Source organism: Xenopus laevis, chromosome 5S (genome assembly GCF_017654675.1).
Source record: "Xenopus laevis strain J_2021 chromosome 5S, Xenopus_laevis_v10.1, whole genome shotgun sequence".
Taxonomy (NCBI): Eukaryota; Metazoa; Chordata; class Amphibia; order Anura; family Pipidae; genus Xenopus; species Xenopus laevis.
Genome location: NC_054380.1, coordinates 117,291,091 through 117,316,100, shown reverse-complemented (window position 1 = coordinate 117,316,100; position 25,010 = coordinate 117,291,091). Strand labels below are relative to the sequence as shown.

The 25,010-nt window shown below is 43.3% G+C and overlaps 1 pseudogene; it reads right to left on the bottom strand.

Annotated features, from left to right (window-relative positions):
• Positions 1 to 23,725: 23,725 nt before the first annotated feature.
• Positions 23,726 to 24,866, bottom strand: LOC108717478 (annotated as a pseudogene).
• Between the last annotated feature and the right edge of the window lie 144 nt (positions 24,867 to 25,010).

The following is a 25,010-nucleotide window of genomic DNA, read 5'->3' as shown; positions in this document are numbered from 1 at the left end:
TCTTTTATTTCCGGCATTGACCTTTGCAGCATTTTCCTCAGCCAGGCGATAAGCTTCCTTCAAACTTGTCCGAAGACGATTCACATACTGATAGTGCTCCTTACATCCAACTCCATCAGTGGAAACCCCCAGTTGAACATCAATAGGCAGTCGAGCTTCCCTTCCAAACATAAGGAAATAGGGCGAAAACCCAGTAGACTCATGTCGAGTACAATTGTAGGCATGAACTAAAGCACTTACATGACGGCTCCAAGAGGGTTTGTCTGTGGCTGAAAGAGTACCCAGCATGTCCAACAGTGTTCGATTAAATCTCTTAGGAAGAGCATCCCCTTCAGGATGATAGGGAGTCGTGTGACTCTTAGCCACATCTAGCAGCTCCTTTATCAACCGACTCTCGAAATCGCTCCCTTGATCAGAGTGAAGCCGATTGGGTAGACCATAATGGACAAAGAACTTCTCCCATAACACCTTAGCCACCGTGGCAGCTTTCTGATCCTTAGTTGGGTAGGCTTGAGCATATCGAGTGTAATGATCAGTTACAACTAATATGTTTCCAATCCCACTAGAGTCTTTATCAATACACAGAAAATCCATGCATCCATGTTTGGGGTAGCACCAACTGCCTCCTTTCCGGGTGATCATGAAACAACTGAACCCTGTAGAGGCTCCCATCAATAAACTTCAATTTATCCCATTCCTTCAGGAATATACGACTTTCCTGAGGTATAGTCTTTCTCATAAGCTCAGGATTTCTCCTAGCGACAGCCTCGCGAACATACCAAACCACCGGATCTCTCTTTTGCTCCCGAATCATATCACCAGTGTTCAGTTGTAGACTCTTGGGTACTCCTAACGTTGTGGGAAAGGCATACATAGACGGAATGCAGTCTTCTTTTCCCCCCAAGGAATCCACTAACCTCAATTCGGAAAAGGCTATTTGACCATTCTGCATAGCTGCCGTGGCACAATGGGCATCCACCGATAAGCTGGGAATCTCTTCCCATTCATCTTCTTCCAGATAAGGGGGAAGTCCAGGACGTCTGGATAATGCATCAGCCCCCACATTTTTAGGACCTGGCTTGTACTTCAAAGAGAACTGATAATTAGACAGGGCTGCCAACCACCTATGCCCAGCAGCGTCCAATTTAGCAGTGGTTAAGATATACGTTAACGGGTTATTATCCGTTCTCACTTCAAACTTAACCCCATAGAGATAGTCATGCAATTTCTCAGTAATTACCCATTTCAACGCCAAGAACTCCAATTTGTGCACTGGGTAATTCTTTTCAGCTGGATTAAGACTTCGTCTAACATATGCAACCGGTTTCAACCCTCCTGGGTATTCCTGGTGAAGGATGCCCCCAAGTCCCTCGTAACTGGCATCAACATGTAAAACATACGGTTTCTGGGGATCTGCATAAGCGAGGACAGGGGCCTCCGTGAGTCTTTTCTTTAGAGCTTGGAAAGCTTCTTCGCAATCTGTGGACCACCTAGCTTTAACGGAAGGCTGGAAGGAATTGGTCTCTTTGGGGGCAGACCCTGCCAGCAATCCATTTAAAGGATGAGCAAGTTTGGAATATCCTTCAACAAATCTCCGATAATATCCACAGAACCCCAAGAAGGATCTAAGTTCAGTCACATTGTTAGGCCATGGCCAATCTCGTACAGCTGCAACTTTCTCGGGGTCAGTAGCAATCCCTTCAGCAGATACAATATGCCCCACAAACTTCACTACCTTACGAGCGAACTTGCACTTATCAACAGAGAGCTTCAGACCCTCCTGCCGAAGACGGTCCAGGACATTAAACAACCTGGTGTCGTGTTCCTCCAAAGTGGAACCAAACACAATTATATCGTCCAGGTAGACTATGCAATGTCTGGGAGTCAAATCGCCCAACACCTTCTCCATGAGACGCTGAAAGGTGGCAGGAGCTCCGCTTATACCCTGAGGCATGCGGGTAAACTCATAGAACCCCAATGGGCAGATAAAGGCGGTCTTCTCTTGATCATCCCTACCCATGGGAATTTGATAATATCCTGACCGTAAGTCCATCACAGAGAACCATGCACTACCATGTAATGCATCCAGGGCCTCATCAATACGGGGCAAAGTATACTGATCCGGGATAGTGCATCTATTTAGTGTTCGATAATCCACACACAGACGAACAATACCATTTTTCTTTCGTACAATCACAATTGGAGAAGCATACGGGCTGCGTGAGTCAACGATTATCTGTTGATCCTTCATCTTCGCCAAATACTTCCGAACATCCTCCAGATCACGAGGGGGAATTCGCCTAGACCTCTCTCGGAAGGGAGTATCATCACTCAATCGGATACTATGCTCTGCATGTTTAGCGCAACCCACATCCATCTCATCTACGGAGAAAACATCCCGGTACATCGATAGCTTCTGCGCAAACATATGACAATGTTCCACGGGATCATCAGCCTCCTCCAGATTAAAGGTGAGTTTAGTGTCCACTGTCCCCATTCGGACCGAACATGGATTCACACTATCCACAGGGTAACAATGCCCAACGGTATGCCATGCAGGAATGATGACGGTATGGGAGGTAATATTTTTAACCATAACCACATCAGTTCGGGGACACTTTCGCCGATAGTCCTTTCTCTCAGGAACTATCTCCCAACCATTTCTGGCAGCTTCGTGGGGGTCAGTCTCTAGTAAGAAATAACTGCCAGGAGTAGTAGACACAATCTCCACATACACTTGCAGACTTTGGACTCCCCCGGGAGGAATTTCTACTGAATGCCAAGGATTTCCTACACAACCCCCAGGGGACTCCGGGGCAAAGGTCTGGCAAATCTCCTGCAACTCTGGAGATACAGGCAACACAGTTAATGGGGTACCCTCCCTGGGTTGGAGGAACCGGAGGAAAGCCTCCTCTACAGCCTTCACATTGGAGCCTACAATCACGGGGGCAGCCTCTTTACCTCCAGGCGGAGGACTCACGTAAGCCACGACAGTGATAGGTGGGTCGTTGTCTCCTACAAGTCCAGGGATATGCAGTTGTACTTCCACACAGCCATCCATGTAGGTAGGGCCCGTCCCCACACCGAATACGGGTACTGGACCCACAGTTTGCAAAGGGAGGTGGCTGAGATGTTGAAGATAGAACGGCCTGTGTATAATGGTCAATTGGGAGCCCGTATCAAATAACGCGGTGGTCGGGACCCCATTTACGAACAGGTTGAAAGTACACCGTCTTCCTACACCGGGAAGCGTACCAGATATTTGACTCTTCTGTGTGACCTTTCGTTTCCGGGGTAAGCGGCCCCCATTACTGTGGAGGTCCCCAGAGTCTACTGCCGGGTAACACTGGTACACTCGGTGACCCTGGTGTCCACAACGGTAACAGTCTAAACGGGCAGTAGCACTGAAAGTCTTTTCTAGGGACACCCTCTTAGGTCGGGGGAACGAATCCTCTTTCTTCCCAGAAACTCCCCTGGGATCCTTCCGAACGGAGGGAAAACTCCCCGTAGTTGCCTTCTTGCTGTGAGCTGCAACTTTCTCCAATTCAGCTTCCCTTTCCTTTACTACGCCCATGATTACACCCATTTCTGGTGGGGTACCCTGCCGGTACATTATGCGCAGCTCCATGGCTATGGGGTGGCTCCCCTGCAGTCCTTGCAGGAGTTGGGTACGTCGCATCTCATCAACCTCGGAAACAGGGATAATGTTCTTGTGAACTAATGTCCATAGCTTGCTTTGTAGCCGTTGCACAAAGGTGGACACCTTCTCCCCTTCCTCTTGATACAAACTTCGGAACATATGGAGCAAAGTATGCGGGTTGTCACAAGCCCCATATACCTCTTCTAGGGTCTTCAGGCAATCTCTGACAGACGCTTTTAAATGAGCCTTGCAAAACAGTTTAACCACCTGACTGGCTGGAGGGCGCAGATTTTCGGTTAAACGGATCCATTTATCACCCTCGGGGCATGGACACTCTTCCAGCATTTGAACTGCAGCCTCCTGCCACTCTTCGAAACCCTGCTCTCCCTCAGGGACGGGAAGATTTCCTGAAAAAACCTTCAGCTTAGGGTATTTTGTTCCTGCAATAACCAGAGTGGATGAAACAGTCCCCACATTCGGGCTCGTAGATTTTTCCTGGAAATCAGACTTGCTAACCACTGTGGCAAGGTCGGGAGTTTCAGTCTTTATTTTAAGTTCGAGTGGCAGAGATGTTTCGGGTCCGGCATATATAACAGGGCAACCGATGGGGTAAGTTCCTTCCAGGTAAATAGTGTACGGCCCTTCATCATCCCCTAGTTTCACGGGACCATGATACAACCTGACCCGGTAACCCAGGACTCTAGAGTCCTTTTCCACCACAAGTCGGATGCCCTTAAATCTCACATGGTAAGTGAGGGTAGGATGCATGAGCTTTATGCCGCACCCTGGTGGCACTCGATCCACGGCAAAAGCACAGTGGGGGTTAACGTGCTCTGCTACCGCCCATGCGTGTACCTCTTGGGGACGGAGTAGCGGCATGATGGCTCACACTGTTTCGTGTAGAGAGAGTGGGCCGCAGCTCCAACAGCGAACTTATCAGCGGAGGTAAAAACCACAAAATCCTCCTTTTACCTATTGCGTCTGCACCCGCAGCGCCTGTCACACTAGGCTGCGGTGCGGTATTACAGTTTACCCTTACAGGGCCCCACGTTGGGCGCCAAAATGTAGCGCTATAGTAAACTGCTTTATGTGAAGACAGTTTCAACTACTTTTCTTTGTGGGCTAGGACCACAGATGAGCTCTCTTTCTCAGGGGTAAGCCCTCGCAGCGGGGTGGAGGCAGGGTATAGTGTAACTGTAACTGTGTGCAATGCACAAGAGATTGGGCGCCAGTAGTTTTATTTGCTTAAACAATAAACGGAGTTTATTAACCAAAACCAGAGTTCACCATGGAGCATGAAACATAGAGTAAAACAGATATCAATCAAGGTTACACAATATACTCACTGTGTGAATATAGGACAACTCTCTGAGGAGTAAGGAGTACATGTAGAGAGCAATGCAGCTTGTTGAAAGGTATTTTCCCAATCTTCAGGATTACCTTAAGTGGAACTCCGAAACTCTTACTTCCCTGGGCTTAACACTTAGGCCCTACTATGGGGTCAGTAATACCCGGGATCTTAATCCCCCTAATCTCCTCGGCGGAGTTTTGAGCTGCTCAACTAAATACCCTATCTATCACTCCTAGAGTGATCTATTACAGGGTATAACTATCACTTCACTAAACTCAGGATGAGTTCCACCACTCCTAACCTCTGTGGCCTAACAGAGGAAAGGTTCAGCAGCAATGGCCTCTACCTCATGGCTTTCCAACCCTTTTTATATTATATCACAGTGCCATCTAGCATCCACTGTGTGAACTGCAGGGATGACATAAGCACAAGGTCCCCATAAGGACCCACTGAGGTGTCCATTTTACTAGGGATGTGCCTGTCTGTAATGGGTAAGGGTGTCTAAGATTTTCACATCCCTACATTAGCAACAAGGAATTTCAACTGAGCATGTGCGAGATTTCAGAGCTCCAGTTGGCTGGGAAGATATAGGTAGGTGGAGCCAGTGAAATCCAAGATGCCTGCCTCAGCTAGAACTGCAGGGGAGATAGGGCAGGTGATGTTTAAGTAATTAGATGTCCCTTTTGGTGTTCTGTATCCTAAGGCTTTTATACAGACTGACATGATGTCTGGAGTAAGTGGAGTGTTCATTTGCCATTTTTCAGTGATCTTAATCATTAACCATTTTATTCAGTGACTGTACTGGCACATCTGGGGTTAATATGCTTGTTATCCATTTTCTGCTGTAATTATAATGACACATCTGGGGTTTGTCTTTGTAACTGGGTGTGATATTTAGGGGCACGGTCACAGAGCGGACCTGGTCAGTATATCTTTGCTGACCATCCGCAATGCACAGTAGATCTTTTTATCTCCCGTTTTATTTTTCAAATGCTGGATGTATAGGCTTCCCCCCACCTCCTGGCTTTGCTGCCTGCCTATCTCTGCTGGGGGTCAGGGCCTTCACTCAACTGTAATTGAAGGTGGGGGACCAAAAGCACTACCTTGCCCAGGGCTCCAGTTAGTGTTAATCCAATTAACTATAGTTTTAAATGTATTAAAAATCTCAGCTGTCAATCATGTATTGCTTTCCCTGGCTCTATGCCTGAGGCACACTTTATATTCTGTACTTTCCTTGACTGAAGGAAACAAGAATCAAATAGTGCATATTGTTTAAAGGGATCCTGTCATTGGAAAACTTGTTTTTTTTCAAAGCACATCAGGTAATAGTGCTACTCCAGCAGAATTCCAGCAGATTAATAAAACTGAAGCTTCTTAGAGCAATGGCTTTTTGGCTGCCAGGGTCAGTGACCCCCCCCCCCCAAGTTATTGGTGAATGTAATTGCAACCGAAAGCAGTATCTGTCTGTTCCTTTAATTAGATGTTCTTGCTTCATGCAAAAAAAATACTTTTTTTTCTATGGAAAAAAAACATTTAAAGGGCTTGTTCACCTTTGAGTTAACTTTTAATATGAGGTAGAGAGTGATATTCTGAGACAATTTGCAATTTCAGCCATCTGATTTGGGTAATAGACTGGAATATCAATACGAGAGGCTTGAACAGAAAGATAAGTGATAAAATGTAGCAAAAACAATACATTTGTAGCCTTACAGAGCATTTGTTTTTAAGTGTGGTCAGTGACACCCATTTGAAAGCTGGAGAGAATAAGAAGAAAAAGGCAAATAAAAAATATTTTTAAAAAATAATGAAGACCAATTGCTTAGAATTGCCCATTCTATAACATACCTAGGGGGTTATTTATCAAGGTCCGAATTTATCTCAATATCGGCTGCTACAAACTCCGATCTAAGCCGCTCGGGATTTTAATGCTTATTTATGATTACATTTTCCCGAAAATTACCTTTGCAGGAAAAGCTCAGATTTTCAAGATTTTTTCGTGAATTTTCCCCGAAAACTCCAAAAACATAGTAACATTGCCTGAAACCCCTGACACAACCAAAAATCAATGGGACTGTTCCCATTGACTATTATGCAACCTCGACAGGTTTGAGATGCCGTGTTTTTATTTTCTGACTTTTTAGCCCTGGGGTTTAATTAATTTCTGAAAAATTTGTGATTTTTTTAAAAGCCTATTATAACACAAAAAATCGTGAATTTTTCAGATTTCAGGTATTTTTGGGTATTTGGAGTTTAGTAAATAACCCCCTAAAAGTTAACTTTAGGGTGAACCACCACTTTAAATCAGATATGCTAAATCCTAATGAGCCAATAATTTAGCATATATGCATGATCAGCTGTTTTCTACAGACATCCTGGAAACAATGGGAAAGTGAATTTAAGAAATAATAGGTAAAATGTTGGATCCTGAAGAATACATAATTCACCAAAAGCTCTGGGAGATGCCAAGGAGTAGTTACTTACTTTGAGCTTGTTCTTCAATAGTACCAGTAACAGGAACATTTTGTATTTATATAGTGTGTGTCTCCACCTCATTTTTACATCTCTCCTTTCTCTTTCTGTTTCCTGTAAATCAGTTAACATTACGGTGCAGCACAATGGGAAGTAGCTTTGAACACTAGCGAGAGCAAAGGTAAGAAATAACTGATAGAAGAGCAAACAAAAATGGAATGAGAATTTTTTTGTTACCTTACTTTTGTCTGCACAAAATGAAATCTGTGAGCCAGGGCCAGAACTAGGGATAGGCAGAGTAGGCGCCCGCCTAGGGCGCAGTCATAGGGGGGTGTAATTTTGAAAAGAAAATTTCTTTAATTTTTAACTCCCTTTTCCCCAATGCGGCTGCCCAGGCCCCCAGCAGAATTCCGCTCTGCTTTCCACCCTCCCCGAGACCCAGCCAGTCTCTTACTTTCCCTGCTGGCTGGATCCGGATCCTTTATCAGAGGCAGCAGCGCACGTAATGCGCATCCAATCATGCGCTTGCAGGCTGCACGCTGCAGCAAGAGGAGCGCTGGCGGGCGCGGTGACGTCAGGAGGGAGCTGTGCGCGGCAGTGCACCTGTGTGGTCATGGTGACCATGTCAGGTGACCTGGCCTGGCGCGTCATGCGGCATTCTTTGCTCTCTCCTCCTGAGCTGAACTCTTCTGACTCTTCCTGAGACTGGGGTCCTGTCTAAAACTGTGGGTGACTATTCTGCTGACTGCTGCTTTTGGAGTTGTAGCTGTTTGGCACACAACTGGTACAGACTTGGGGGGGGCTGGGGGGGCAATGGCACAATGCATTTTTTGGCACAACAGGTACAGAGACTTCAGGGGGGCAATATTTTGGTGCTACTGGCTGGCACAGGTACACATTGGGGGCAATATTTTGGGTGCTACTGTCTGGCACAGGTACAGATTGGGGGCAATATTTCAGGTGCTACTGGTTGGCACAGGTACAGATTGGGGCAATATTTTAGGTGCTGCTGGCTGGCCCAGGTACACATTGGGGGCAATATTTCAGGTGCTACTGGCTGGCACAGGTACAGATTGGGGGCAATATTTTAGGTGCTGCTGGCTGGCACAGGTACAGATTGGGGGCAATATTTTGGGTGCTGCTGGCTGGCACAGTTGTGTTAAAAGTAAAATGTTCTGCATATTCTAGTATTTGCACTGTTTAACAGGATAAAATTGTCCTACTGTTTTGGTTTGTATGATTTTTTTTAGTGTACTTTATTTTTGTTTCTTAACATTACATATTTATATAAAAGAAAAGTTTAATTCATTAATGTGTTGTAAGGTTTCCTAGGGTGCCAAACTACCGTGGTCCGGCTCTGCTGTGAGCACACACATAGTGTTGTAATTACAGAATAAGTAACGTGCCCCCAAGGTTTTTTTAACCTTATTAAAAGTGCAATGCATATTGTAGATAGTATGTAGTTCCTGAAAACATAGACAGAGCTAAATAGACAGACAGATATGGATAGACAGGCCCAGATAGATAGGTAGATAGCACAGATAAAGACAGATAGATGATAGATAGATAAATAGATGATAGATAGATAGATAGATAGATAGATAGATAGATAGATAGATAGATAGATAGATAGATAGATAGATAGATAGATAGATAGATAATGGATGGATAGAGAGATGATAGAAAGATAGATGGATGGAAAGATGATAAATTAGATAGATAGATAGATAGATAGATAGTGATAGATAGATAGATAGATAGATAGATAGATAGATAGATAGATAGATAGATAGATAGATTCTGAAGATGAGATAGAGAATCCTAAAAAAAAATCCCTCCTCTGCAAAAAGTACACAATGGAGTGTTCTAATGTATAAAGCTTACTCATGTCTATCAATCAACTTTGTCTTATTCAGGGCCGGAACTAGGGGTAGGCAGAGTAGGCACGTGCCTAGGGCGCAAAAGCTAGGGGGCACAAGGCACATGCCTTCTCTGACGACTACCCCATGTCCGGTCGCCTCTCTGAGTTTCTTCTATTTGGCCCAGGAATTGTGTTTCTGCGCATGCACGTGAACGTCAATGTGAAGTCAATTGGTGCATGTGCGTGCGAGGGCGTTGGTTTGCGCATGTGCACGAAAGCGGGAGTTTGCGCATGTGTGCTGCACGGAAGTGGCAGTTTGCGCATACGTGCGGCTAGCAGACGCCGGACTGGCCAGGTTGCCTAGGGCGCCTGGCCAGCATGGCCCGGCCCTGGTCTTATGTATGGTCTCTATATTAATCAAAGCAACACAATGGTCTGTTGTGTTACAGTTGTTACAATGTCTTTTATTTTTTATCACGGTCACATTTTGAGAACTTTCTACTTTATTCTGTAGGATAACATAATTGAACATAGAAAAGCATCTGCACTTCTTGCATTATGTATAGTAATGAAGGAAGGTTAATACCCAGCCCAGAGCATATGTTCAAATTCTAATTACTTTTCAACTTATCATATTACTTTACAATTAAGTGAGTCGTGATTTTTTTTCAGATTTTATTAGTAAAACACCTACATAAATTATAGCTACTTACACTCGTGATTTTTTTAAGTCACATATGTGTCCGTTATATTAAAGGGATAGTGATGCATTCCAGATTGTCCTGCAAACTTTCAGAAGTTTGACCCACCCTCAAGTACAATATCATTCATGAAGCTCCTCACCTTCAGTGATTGCTATGAGTTAATGAACAGGAGAAGTTGTGTAGGCAATGGAAAAAATATGTGTCAATGTTTATATTGCCGAGTTGACATGTTCCAGTTAAAACATTGAATTTCTCACTATGCTTTAACTTTGAAAATATAAAATGTAAAAATAATCACCGCAATAAAGGTTTCTTCCTTTTTTTAAACATGTGACTGTAGTTCCACATCTTGCTAAATTGCAAAAGAAACCTTGAGGAAGAGGTCAAATTTTTCAAGAAAAAAGTCCATTTTGTTTTCCACTTTCAGTATTTTTTCGCGGCTGGAACCGATGAGCAAGGCACCGCAAATCTGCAGAAAGTTCATGCTGGAAGCGCTGCTATACTACAGAAAGCACAGAATGTGGCAGCTAAAAGATCCAGCAGCAGAGAGCCAGGGAGGAGAAATCAAGTGCCGCTCAATGGATGGTCGCCGTTTCTGTACAAGACAGGAAGCAGAATTTCTGTAAGTTATTTCTTAATAAAGACTTTGCTTTTTTAAAGTATAATTTGTGTTGGTGTTTTTTTTCATTGTGTACTAACGAATTTTTAAAAAAAATTTTTTGATGTTACTGGTCCTTTAAGTTAACTAAATTGATACATTAGTTAATACATTTGCTATCTTTGTCCCTGCTGAGCAGAATCCCTGAGTTTCATTAAAGGCAGCTGTTAGAATTGATACAATATTTATTAATATTCCATAGATGCAGAGAAATGTATCAAATTGTAACAGTTCAGATGCTCTTGGATCACTGAGCTGCCAGACTTAAACACCAGGAACACGAACATTCAACTTTAAACTTCAATTTTAGAAAAATTGTAAAGAAATAAAACATTGAAAGCAAAGTCTTTATTATTGGGGATTAATATGGAAACACTGAAACAAAAGAAGTGTTTGAAAGGTGAACAAAGCCTTTAAGATAGATGACCAGCTGTTCATGTATCTACACTTGTGTCTAATATTATTTGTAATTTTTAAGATGATCTGTATGTTTGTAACTAAACATAAACTGAGAGAGATTACCCTAAATAAATGATGTAGATGTTTTGTAAAAGCTTCATACGACTTGTAGAGTAGCATTAGGTCGGTGCCACCTAAATCAGTCAATTACACAAATGTGTTCTGTATTCTAATTGTTTGAATATAAGGTGCAGATTTACCGGAAGCCAATGGGTCAAAGTTCTGTTCTGTGCTGCAAGGTCTATAAAGTATAATGATGACTTCTTGCACCTCTGTTTGCTTTATTACGCTACAGACTCTTAACTATGCAGGTGTGTTGCACCATAAGAATGTAATTATAGTTGTTATACCCATTAAACTTAGCAATCGGGTCAGTAGCATCAGACCTACATTTAGTTATAGGGTCACCTGTAAGCTGGAGTGCTTTAAACCCTAAAAATTATATGGCTAAAAATGTCATATTTTACATACTGAACTTATTGCACCAGCCTAAAGTTTTAGCTTGTCAATAGCAGCAATGATCCAGGACTTCAAACTTGTCACAGGGGGTCACCATCTTGGAAAGTGTCTGTGACACTCACATGCTCAGTGGGCTCTGAGCAGCTGTTGAGAAGCTAAGCTTAGGGGTCGTCGCAAATTATCAAGCAGAAAATGAGGTTGGCCTGTAATATAAGGTGATGCTACAGGGCTGATTATTAAATTCTGATGCTAGTTGCGATGGTTTCTGTGTTGCCATGTAGTAATTATCTGTATTAATTACTGATCAGCCTTATATTGTGACATTTCTATTCTATGTGTACTGTATATTGTGAGTGGGTCCCTAAGCTCAGTAAGTGACAGCAGCACAGAGCATGTGCAGTGAATCAGCAGAAAAGAAGATGGGGAGCTACTGGGGCATCTTTGGAGACACAGATCTTTACTGCTAAAGGGCTGTGGTTGCCTTGGGCTGGCACAGAAGCACAAAACATCATGTACAACATTTCTAACTACTTCTTTAGTTAGGCTTTAGTTCTCCTTTAAGGTACTAGCAGGCCCAGCGCAAAGATTTCTCCCCATGCCTTTTTTTGCCTGGAAAATCTCCAGGTAGTTTTTCTCAGGCAATTGGCTCTGCTCCAGGCCCCACCTTGTTTGTCGTGGTAGTATTTTTCTTAAAGAAGTCGATAGGACTGCTCACTGTAGTTACAGAAACACTCAGCCCTATCAGCTTCTGAAAATACTAGGGCAGAACTTAGAAGAGGTGGGGAGGCAAATATTTACTTATTCATTTGCTTAACCAGGCTTTTTTTTACCAGCAAAATAAAAATTTCTGGGGAGAACACTGGCTGCCTAAGAAATTTGTGCAACCCTCAACACTGCAATATAATATGGAAGGCAATAAGGAAATGGTCTACACTTATCAACGTAGACATGATCCCCATTTCTCCCACCCTGGGCCAACAGCCACAAGATAAGAATGTGAGTTGATTAAAATGATGAATCTGTATGCTCCTTTTGGCCATTTATTAAAAGGCCCTGCTGCAAGGAGTTTGAATATTCTGATATTGTTTATTTTAACAAGCAAAGAACACATAATGCAAATACATGCACATATTAGTACATTATACTAGGGATGGAAAGTTTATTGTAACTGGAAGGATTATTGTTCTGTGTTTATTGTTCCCAGTAAGGGTAACACCTGTCTAAGCAAACAAGTCTATAAACCATTTCCAATTGTTATGTATAAAGTGAAAGTGAAACACCGAAGTTCATTTACTAAAGCCGATAGCATATTTTATATTTGTCCACTGTCGTATTTCATTTTGAAGAAAAATGTTCTCTGTTAGAACCTATAATTCACATGAGTGGAAACCTGACAGGTGTATTTCAGGCCAAAATGCACCAGTGGGGATATGCAAAGTATACCATTTCACTAAACTAACCCAGTAAAGTTTCCAACAAAAATCAGATCTTTTGCAGTATGGGGGCAGAATTGCAAGCAATGTCTTTTACAGTCTCGCTGCTACTTTGTGCATAATTCTTTTGCTTTCTGTATAATGCAATTAATATTTAAGAGATATACAGCAATGTGCTAAAAAAGAATGCCATACTGTATATAACCCATTTACTGGAGTCATTTCTACTAGGGGCTTGGAGACTAGAGATTGGCTTGGGGAAATGTGGCACAGAGCAGTGATGTCATCTGAGAAATGTCCAACATCGTGGAATAAGTAGAAAAAAAGTGACACTTAATTTAGAATGATTAAGAGAATGTGTTGCTGACCTGCTGAAACAGAGGCTCCACGATGCAGTCAGAATCCAGGTAGTAGCTGAAACCAATGTGTCTGCCACAGGTTTTCTGGTGAATGGCTGATGAAGGGGAGCAACTGACATGGAAGGAGAACATGCAACCTTCAATAACAGTGGTCTTACAAAATCTAAAGGGAGGTACAAAAAGATAGTCTTGATAAACCCAACTTCTCAAAAAATCTTGATTGCCAACTTATATATTGGATTGCCAAAACTCAGTAGGGGGTATAATGTCTGGTATGGGGTATAGTGGGATGGTGGGCAGGTCTGTATTTACAGTTTGTGCTGCCCAAGGCACACTTGATTGGTGACGGCCGCCTAGCCCCCACCCCCTCAGGTTTGACATATATTTTGTTATGAGCCTAGAGTACGGTCATCAGATTCGCACGAGATCTGAATAGGGAACTTGGAGAATTGCATAATTCTATTCATTTTGACAGATCGGGAATGTTTAAAAAAAATAAAAATAAAATAGCTTGAAAGTTGATAATGTACTTCCCCATTGACTTTTAATACTGAAGCTCACCAAGTTTTGAGCTTAATTCAAGTTAAGATATTTTATTTTTCAAATTCAAGCTTGGTAAACAAAAATTTTAATTTGTGATTTAAAGGAAAACTATTCCCCCAAAAATTTCTCTCTTTAAAAAAAATGATCACATAAAACAGCTCATATAGTAAACCCTGCTTCACCTAAATAAACCATTTTCATAAATATATGCTTTTCTGGTAGTATGTTCCATAGTGTAATCCTAAAAAGAAAATTGCCATTTTAAGTACTACGGCCACCCCCAGGGATCACATGATTTACAATGTACACAAACAAACCAAGGCACACATACATGTTAGGTCACATGTGCCAATGAACAGACAGAGTTCTGTCTTTTGCTTCCACACTTCTTCCTGTTACAGTTAGAGCTGTAGTATTTTTCTGAGGCAACACACAGACCATCACAAAATGGGGGCTCCTTATTATGATGGGGCCACTTAATATTGGGGGGGCACTTAATATGATATAATCTGTTGGTTCATTATTCATTCTGAGGTTATAGTTTTTATTATAATAATAATGAATCTATCGAAAATTCCACATCAAAAAAAGAGAACTAATTATAAATTATGGAAATTTGGAGGACTAGTTATCAAAATTAAAATTTTACAGATTATTGATACTACTTTGATTTATGTGACAATGTAAAAAAACTGGAATATTTGCTTATTTATTAAAAAATCTGGATATAAAAAATTTGATTGATTAAAATTGTGGAAAAAAACAAATGCCTCAAATTTGTATACAAGCTCAAAATATTGTTAATTGGAAAATTTGATAAAAGTTTGGCTAGGATAGCTCCCATTGACTACTATATAACCTTGCAAACTTTTAGATACCAAAGTTTTACATTCCAGTTTTTTGTGCATTTGCACTTGATAAATAACAAAAATTTTAGTTTTTGAAAACATAAACAAATGATTTCTAGCACAAATGTCAAAAAAGAGCTTATTAGGTCTTTACAGCCCTGCAAAGGATGAAAAGCTCTGATAAGATCTTTTTTTACTATGTTTTCATAATTTTTATTATTATAAGAATGAGAGGCCACTATATTCTCAATTGTGCCAGGAATTGTAAGCAGGATGAGATCATAACAATGTTTTAGAACCTTAAAAAAGTTATTGTGTTGTGGATGAATGCTTATAGAAGTATACTGACTGCACCACGTGCAAAAAAAAAAAAAAAAACTCTTTAAAAATCAAATGGTTCTTCCTCTGCACCTTCATGCAGATTCTTATAAATGCCGCCAGATTCCTGCATGTTTCAGTCTGGCAGAGCCTTGCACAACTCAGACCTGCAACGCAACCCACTACCCCACTTTACCCCTAACCATACCCGCTATCTGACCTGCGCCTGCAATCTGCAATGGGTTTACTTACCACCCAACTTGGGGACCAACAAGCCTGGAAGGGGCATAACTCTGGAGGCAGATTAACCAAGTAAAGGGAGAACAAATTTGATCATTGGAGGTGGGAGGGCTGGCTAAGACCTGGATACTGAGGCAGAGTATCCAAAGACCGGCTGGCCAGTTGATGAATCAAAGACTTTCTACCCAAAACTGACCACATTGAGGGTATTCTGTAGGCACCTGACCTACTGCAGGTCTCTAATGCAGATTCCTTAATGCCTAAGGAATAGAGGCAGGGCAGGCAATTACTTTTACTTTCCATTCAGCGCTTACTAGATGTCACTGCACTATCCACATTCCCCCTGTTCTCTTAACCATTTAATTGTGTAATCAGTACATGGGGATGGACATCAGGTCCCCCATTCTGGTGCACAAACAAGATTCTGAGATGATGCAAGGCTCACCTTAAAAACAGTGTCAACAAAATGGCTCCTGCCTGCTTGCTATAATTATGAATTCCCAGATGGAAGCAAGTAAGGGCTGGAGTGTTAGGGGGAACACGAACATCCTGAAGGAGGGGCGCAAGAAAAATCCTATCTGGAGTAGGCCAGAGGGGCATAGGACGTATGCCGGACTGGTAGGACCAGAAGGTGGAAAATTCCTATCCTAAAAGGTCAGCGGTGCACTGCTGTGGTGTCAGCCCGACTGAAGTAGGAAGGTGGTAAGTCGCCTTGGAAAGGGGTGTTCCTGTATCTCCAGTGATTTCGTGTTAGGGGTTCGTAAAAGGAAGTTATTGCTCTGCAAGGAAGGGAGTAAGTGAAACCCATGGGACTGTGTGTGGACTGTACAAAGTTAATGGATACTGGAAAGCATTGCCAATAAAAGTTCTTCATTTTTGTGATTTTACATCGTGTGGATATCCATCATTCCAGTGAAGGTTGGTTGCCATGGTGACGGCGGAGCATTAACCCTTAACCCCCCTTACAAAGTGGGCTCCTGAAAAGTCAACAGTGTGTGATACTCTCTTTTATTGAATGTGCCTAGAACACTATATCTCAGAGGAACCATGTGCTGTGAGATCCATTTGCCCCTGTTGATAAATTGTTGTTTTGGTTTATTCTGGTTTCCAGCTGAGACTGAGGGTCTGATGTAACCAGTGATCTTTGCTATTTGGGCATTTCAAGTACACAGAGGCCCAAATAGCCCCCCTACAAACCCAATAAACAGTGACTGTCTTTGGCATCTTACAGCAGCCCCTCTGGTACTTGCCTGAATCTACACAATGCCATTCCAGGCCTGTTTATTACTGCAGAGATGGCTTTATGCTGGCAAAGATGCAAGTCTAAAATTTTGTGTTTTAGTTACTGATTTATAGAGCTGTTTCTGCAACATATTCTCAAAGGAAACCACCATATTATGAGCATGGTTCACTAAATGCTCACCCACGCAAATGCTGGCAATAAATTTGGCATTATTAGTTATAAGAACTTCCAAAAGAGCATCTTTCCAAGGAGGTTCCTGAACTACCTGAAATAAAAAAAAGTTGTCATTAGGTATATTAACAAACTTGTTAGATTTTCCTGACTTGGCTGCCCCATTAGGACCTAGTTGCAAAGCTTTTTACATTTGTAAAAGTAGCATGTTTCATCCCGCCAGGTCTCGTTGGTTATTATTATTACCATGTATTTATAAAACCCCTACATATTCCACAGTGCTGTACAATAAGTGGGTATATTCATTAAATATACAGGAAAACATACAAAAACAAGAGGTAGAGAGAGCTCAGCCCAAAAAAGAGTGATACCAATTATACCAAGATTTTCAGCAATAAACTGCATTTCTCCTAATTTCACCTGACAAGCTCCATGCATTTGCCAGCATACAGCAGAGGTTCTTCTCATCTAGTTTTACCTCAATTCAACAGGTGTATTTTCACAAAATATATCAGTTACTAAAACTCATTAGTATACTATTGTGAGAGAAATGTTGTGAATTCTCTCCTCACGTAAATTCTCTGTGAAATTTCACCGGTGCATTTCCCTATACAGCTGAAGTGGAAAGAAGTTTCACCATAAAGAAATGGCATGTGGGATATTAGCATGGAATAAGTGACTTCAATCTTACAATGCAAAAGTGCTTGTTCTATTTTTATAATGGTAGTTTGTCAACCTGACCCTGGGGAAATCGCTCTTGGCAAAATAACGTTCTTCCTGTAAACTGGTGAAGATTTGGTAGAGAAAATTTGCTTGGCAAAAAGATGTGAGTGTTAGCCATTGTGAAGAGCATATACATCTGTGTGAAGTTAATTAACCCAAAATCACACACCCATAATCATTCTCAGTGCTGCTGCTCTGCAGCAAGAGGTGCAGGCAGAGAAGTTATGTCACACAATACATTCCCCACACAAATAAATATATATATATTAGCAATTTAATAAGTATCAAACATTTTGCACCGTTTAAGAAAAAACTGCTTTAGATAACAGAGTCATTCTATCTTCTGACATCTGCTTAGAAGGAATGTTTAGTTAGCTCCATGCTCCACTGCCTGAAAGGATGAAAGCTGTTTTTGTTTGGCCTTACAACTAAAGCTTTCAGAAGATAGTATTAAACGGCTCTGAGGGCACATGGGGAAGCAGGAGAAACTTAAGCTGTTATCTCTTAAAGGAACAGTAACATGAAAAAATGAAAGTGTTGTAAAGTGATAAAAATATAATGTAGTGTTGCTGTGTTTGCTTCAGAAACACTACTATTATTTATATCAATAAGCTGCTGTGTAGTCATGGGGGCAGCCATTCAAAGGAGAGAAGGCTCAAGTTACACAGCAGATAAACTCTAAACATAATGGAGTTATCTGTTATCCACTATTTAACCTGTGCCATATAGCCATTTTTGATTTCTGCCATTGCTACACAGCAGCTTGTTTATGTGAAGAGGTCCATGATGACGTCACGCGCATGGAGCGAAATTTGAACTGAAAAGGCCTTCCGGGTCACGGGTTCAATGCCCGATTATAGGTTTTGTCTTGTACACTCCTGGGTGTTCTACTTTTCGTGCTGATCTATTTCCTGGACTTTGACCATGCCTGTATTTTGATTCTGCTACTTATTGTCAGGGCCCGAAGGCTCTGTTGTAGTGTGGACCAAGGAGGAGACAACAACACCAAGTTCGCGGTACAAAAGGATTTATCAGAAGAATAGTCGTAATCAGGCAAATGGTCAATACAGGCAGCAAGGATCAGAATCGATGAAACAGGCAAGAAGTCGGTACACGGTTATCAGAAAATCAAGAATCACTCCCAGGAACTATACAAGATAGACCTATAATTGGGCAAAGACAGAAAGGGAACTTGGGAATAAATAGTCCAAAAGTTGGCGCCAAACTTGACGCAGTGACGTCATGACGCCGGCGTCGTCACGTTGGCGTCCTGACGCCGGCGCCCATTCTGACGCCGGCGTCCATTCCGTCGCCGGCGACCAATCCTAGGACGACACGTTTCTGACGCAGTCATACTGCGACCAGGAAGAACCGCATGGTGGAGCAGGAGGTCGCCATCTTGGATGTCCCGTGGGGTAAGTTCACTACTTTCCATTACAGTACCCCCCTCCTTAGGGGGGGCCTCAGGACCACCGAGGCTAGGAGAAGAAGGAAAAAGTTTGTGGAACTTACGAACCAGGACAGGTGCATGTACGTCCGAGCTTTTCACCCAGGAACACTCCTCTGGACCGAACCCCTTCCATTCGATGAGATATTGAAGAGAGCCCCGGGAAATACGAGAGTCCAAGATTCTTTTGACTTCAAATTCCTTGTGATCGTCAATCAAAACAGGAGCTGGAGAGGAAGAAGAAGAGGGGCAAGACATGGCAGGTTTAAGCAGGGAAACATGAAAAACATTAGGTATCCGCAGCTCAGGAGGAAGTTGAAGACGAACAGCCACAGGGTTGATGATTTCGATGATAGAGAAGGGGCCGATGAACTTAGGACCAAGCTTGGGTGTAGGAATCTTGAGACGAATGTTGCGTGTGGAAAGAAAAACTTTATCACCAGGACTGTATGGAGGAGAAGAAATCCTTCTTTTATCAGCAAACTTTTTCTGCACCAGGGAACTCTTCTCTAAGTTTGCTGCAGTAGCATGCCAAATAGCCAGCATGTGAGCAGCTTGGTCATTGGCCGCAGGCACATTGGTAAGAAGAAAATCTTGGGAGAAAGCCAAAGGATTGAGACCATAAACACAGAAGAAAGGAGACTTTTGGGAAGAAGAATGTAGAGCGTTGTTGTGGGCAAATTCCGCCCATGGAAGAAGATCCGACCAATCATCCTGGCACAAGGACACATGACAACGAAGAAACTGTTCTAGAGCCTGATTGACCCGTTCTGCGGCTCCATTAGACTGTGGGTGGTAGGCAGAAGAAAATTGAAGGGAAATGTTAAGAGCTTTGCAAAGAGATCTCCAGAACTTGGAAATAAACTGGGAACCCCCGATCCGACACAATCTCGGCAGGAAACCCATGGAGACGAAATATATGTTTAATGAAAAGTTCAGAGAGTTCGGGAGCAGAATGCAGTTTCCGCAGAGGTGTGAAGTGAGCCATCTTGCTGAATCTGTCGATCACCACCCAGATGACAGTGTGACCAGATGAAACAGGGAGATCGACAATGAAATCCATCGCCAGGTGAGTCCAAGGTCGAGATGGAATGGGAAGTGGCAAGAGTAACCCCTTGGGGGGAGAATGTCCGGACTTGGAAACAGCACAAGTGGAACAGGACAAGACGAAGTCTTTGACATCTTTCCTTAGGGTCGGCCACCAGACCAAACGAGAGAGGAGCTCGGTTGTCTTCTTAATCCCTGGATGACCGGCCTGTTTGGAACTGTGAGATTGGAATAAAATGGCATGACGAAATTCCGGAGGGACAAAGGCAACACCAAGAGGAGTCTCTACAGGAGCCGAAGACTGAGCAGAAAGTAACTGAGAGGCACAGGAGGGGAATAAGGCAGCAATAATCTTGGTAGAGGGCACAATGGGTACAGGATCTTCGGGGCAGGAATCTTCAGGAGCAAAGCTTCTGGACAGAGCATCAGCCTTTCTGTTTCTGGAACCAGGACGAAAGGTGATGATAAAATTAAAACGAGAAAAGAAGAGTGCCCACCTGGCTTGAGGCGCTTGAGGGATTGAATAAATTCAAGGTTCTTGTGGTCGGTAAAGATTGTCACTGGAATGGAAGAACCCTCAAGCAAATGTCTCCATTCTTCCAAGGCCAACTTAACAGCAAGTAGCTCCCGATTGCCTACATCATAGTTCTGCTCTGGGGAAGAAAATTTTTTGGAGAAAAAGGCACAAGGGTGGAGTTTACCATCAGAAGAAGATCTTTGGGAAAGAACTGCTCCAGCTCCTACATCAGAGGCATCGACTTCAATGAAGAAAGGTTGAAGGGGTTCAGGGTGTCTAAGAATTGGAGCAGAAGAAAAGGCTTCCTTGAGGGTCTTGAAAGCTTCGAGAGCTGGAGGAGGCCATTGTTGAGGTTTGTTCCCTTTACGGATCAGGGCAAGGATTGGATGAATCTTGGAAGAAAAGTTTTTGATAAATTGTCTATAATAGTTGGCGAAGCCAATGAATCTCTGAACTGCCTTGACGCTGGTAGGAAGGGGCCAATCCAAAATTGCAGAGACTTTGGCGGGGTCCATCTTAAAACCTTGTGGAGAAATGATGTAGCCAAGAAAAGGAATAGAAGAAACTTCGAAGGTGCATTTTTCCAATTTGGCAAAAAGATTGTTTTTCCTCAACCTGGAAAGAACTTCACGTACTTGGCAACGTTGAACAGAAAGGTCTTTGGAAAAAATAAGAATGTCGTCTAAGTACACGACCACACACTGTCCCAAAAGATCACGAAAAATGTCATTGACCAGTTCTTGGAAGACCGCAGGAGCATTGCAAAGGCCGAACGGCATGACGAGATACTCGTAATGGCCATCACGAGTATTAAAAGCGGTCTTCCATTCGTCTCCCTCACGTATCCGAATAAGATTATAGGCCCCTCATAGATCCAGCTTGGTAAAGAAACTAGCCCCCTTGAGCTGATCAAAAAGTTCAGAGATGAGAGGAAGAGGGTATCTGTTCTTTACGGTGATTTTATTTAACCCCCTGTAGTCAATGCAGGGCCGTAGACTACCGTCTTTCTTTTCAACAAAGAAGAACCCTGCTCCGGCAGGGGAGGTAGAAGGACGAATAAAACCTCTCTGAAGATTCTCCTAGATATAGGACTTCATAGCAGAAGTTTCAGAGGGAGAAAGCGGATAGGTGCGGCCACGGGGAGGCATGGAGCCAGGTAAAAGTTCGATAGGACAATCATAGGGACGATGAGGTGGGAGGGTCTCAGCGGACTTTTTATCAAAGACATCAGAAAAGGCTTGGTACTCAGGAGGGAGAGAAGAACTTGAAGAAACTGAAGAAACTTTGACAACAGGAACAGCAGGCAAACAGTTGTGAACACAAAATGGACTCCAACGGGAAATCTGAGAAAATGACCAGTCAATGACCGGATTATGAACACACAGCCAGGGCAATCCCAGGACAACGGGAGTAGAAGGGCAGTCAATAAGAAGAAAAGACAGTCTTTCCAAATGCAAAGTGCCCACCTTGAAGGAGAGTTCCTGAGTAGACTGTGAGATGATGGCAGAAGAAAGGGGACGATCATCAATCGCCAGGACTCGAAGAGGGGTTGCCAAGGGTTGGAGCGGAATGGTATGCTTATCGGCAAAGGCACGATCCATGAAGTTGCCCGCAGCACCAGAATCAAGGAAGGCCTGAGAAGATATTTTCTTGGAGCCGAACTGGATTTGAACAGGAAGAAGAAAGCGTTGAGCAGAGGAATGGGGAGGAGAACAAATTCCACCCAGGTAAGTCTCCCCAAGCTTACCTAGGTTTTGGAGTTTCCCGGCTTCACTGGGCATTCCTGGGCGAAGTGGGCTTTTCCGCCACAGTAGAGGCATAACCCAGCGGACCTTCTCCGGAGCTTCTCCTGTTCGGAAAGGCGTGCCCGTCCGATCTGCATAGGTTCTTCAGGTGGTAAAGAGGAAGTAGCCGGTGCCACAGGAGGAGGAGAAAGAAGATTGGAAGCCGGACTGGGGAGTAAGGGCCTTTGGAAGCGTGGAGCCAGGGTGGGTTGGAACCTGGAAAACTTCCTAGCACGTTCCCTGTCAAGTTTGACTTGGAACTCCCTCTGTCGGGTGTCGACCTTCACAGCCAGCGCAACAAGGTCCTCCCATCGAGAAGGAATCTCACGAGAAACCAGATCGTTCTTGATGCGCATCGCCAGGCCATTGTAAAAGGCAGCATGGTATCCGTCATTGTTCCACGAAGTCTCTGCTACGAGAGTTCGGAACTCGATAGCGTATTCAGGAACAGAGCGAGTCCCTTGCTGTAGCTGGAATAAACGAGCCGAGGCAGAAGTAGCCCGACCAGGAGCATCAAAGACTGTGCGAAGATCCCGGATGAAGGCCCTGGCATCATCAATTACCGGATCCTCCTTCTCCCAGAGAGGAGAGGCCCACTCCAGAGCTTTCCCTTGCAGGCGGGTGATAATATAGCCCCCCTTTGCTCGCTCCGAGACAAACTGACCTGGAAGCAGGGTGAATTGGATTTCACACTGGTTGATGAAACCACGGCATGAATCCGGATCACCACTGTACAGAGGAGGTGCAGGGATGCGAGGCTCGGAAACCTGGAGCGGAATAGCAGGAACCGGCATAGGGACAGGATCCGCAGGAGACAAGGCAGACAACTTCTCCAGGATTGCTTCAAGTGCCTGGCTGAAATGGGTTTGCTGGGCTTCGTAGGAGTGCATCCGGGAAGCCAATCCACGAACGGCTCTGCCGACATCAGTAGGAACTTGTGGCTCCTCAGAAGGGTCCATGGCCCAATTATACTGTCAGGGCCCGAAGGCTCTGTTGTAGTGTGGACCAAGGAGGAGACAACAACACCAAGTTCGCGGTACAAAAGGATTTATCAGAAGAATAGTCGTAATCAGGCAAATGGTCAATACAGGCAGCAAGGATCAGAATCGATGAAACAGGCAAGAAGTCGGTACACGGTTATCAGAAAATCAAGAATCACTCCCAGGAACTATACAAGATAGACCTATAATTGGGCAAAGACAGAAAGGGAACTTGGGAATAAATAGTCCAAAAGTTGGCGCCAAACTTGACGCAGTGACGTCATGACGCCGACGCCGGCGTCCTCACGTTGGCGTCCTGACGCCGGCGCCCATTCTGACGCCGGCGTCCATTCTGTCGCCGGCGACCAATCCTAGGGCGACACGTTTCTGACGCAGTCATATTACGACCAGGAAGAACCGCATGGTGGAGCAGGAGGTCGCCATCTTGGATGTCCCGTGGGGTAAGTTCACTACTTTCCATTACACTTATCTGCCTGCCTTTTGAACATTGCCTGGACTTTTGACTACGATTCTGCCTGATCCCAAACTGTACTACAAACCCCTTGGGCTTCCTCCTCGGTCCAGACTACTCCTGCTGGGAGCTGATAGGCCCCCGTGACAGTTTATATAAACTATAGTAGTGTTTCTAAAGCAAATACATCAGTTTTATCAGTGCAGGGCAACAGTACATTATATTTTCATTACGTTAAAACACTTTAAATGTTTGGTGTTACTGTTCCTTTAAACGGTGCACAAATTTGAATACAAGTAGTTCTTGATTCCTTGTTTTGTGACAAAAAGTCACGAGATTTCCCTCCCCGTCCCTAATTTGCATATGCAAATTAGGATTAGGTTCAGATGGGCAGAAGGAATCCTGGATTTGGTGCATCTCTAATTTACATGAACAAATATACATGAGTTTTCCCCCTTCAACTCTGTCATAAGGCACAGCAAGCAGCTCGTGAACATATACTCACAGTACAAGTGAAGTCATTATTTTAAGCAAAATGCACAATGACTACATTTCTCCAAGTTCATAAACTGTTACAGAATTGGTTGGGTCTGCTACTAGAATAACTCTAGATCCCAGTAGTGACGCTTCAGCAACCCAGTTTATTTTCTCCCTGTGTTCAATGGATAACTTTGCACTGATGCTCTCAGCAACATCTGTCATTTTATGACCTGAGCCGCTGGCCTTTGCATGCAGTGAGTTAGATTTCCTCAGATTGTGATTTTTTGGTTGTCTTTGTTTCTTTTGTTGAGTTGTTTTGCCAATATCCCAGAGAGACACTTTGCCATCGTTTCCTCCAGAGATTAATAAATGTTATGTTTCCTCTTTTAAGAAATGGACTTGTGAAACCCCTTGAGTGTGGCCTTTAAAAAACAACTCCTCCTCAAACCGTGTCCCTGTGATCTGGAAAACTCGGATTTTGCCATCTTCGGCATCGCAACAAAAACTGTTTCCACAGGCAGCTACAGATAGTGAATGAGCCAGAGGGGGGTTGAAGAGCTGACCTGGGGATTGCTGGTAATCAGTATCTTCTTCATCTTGTGACATGTGCTGCAGATTTGTTATCCACAGAGGTCATGCTTTTTGCACATTTCAAAGCATGACCTGGAAATAAAAGAAATAAATAAATGTCCTGTGATGTACTGTAGGCATAAATTGTATACAAACAGGATTATTAAAAGCAAACAATTTCATGGAAATTAAAGGAAAAGTTATCCCTTAAAATTGAGAATTTTATAAAGGTCA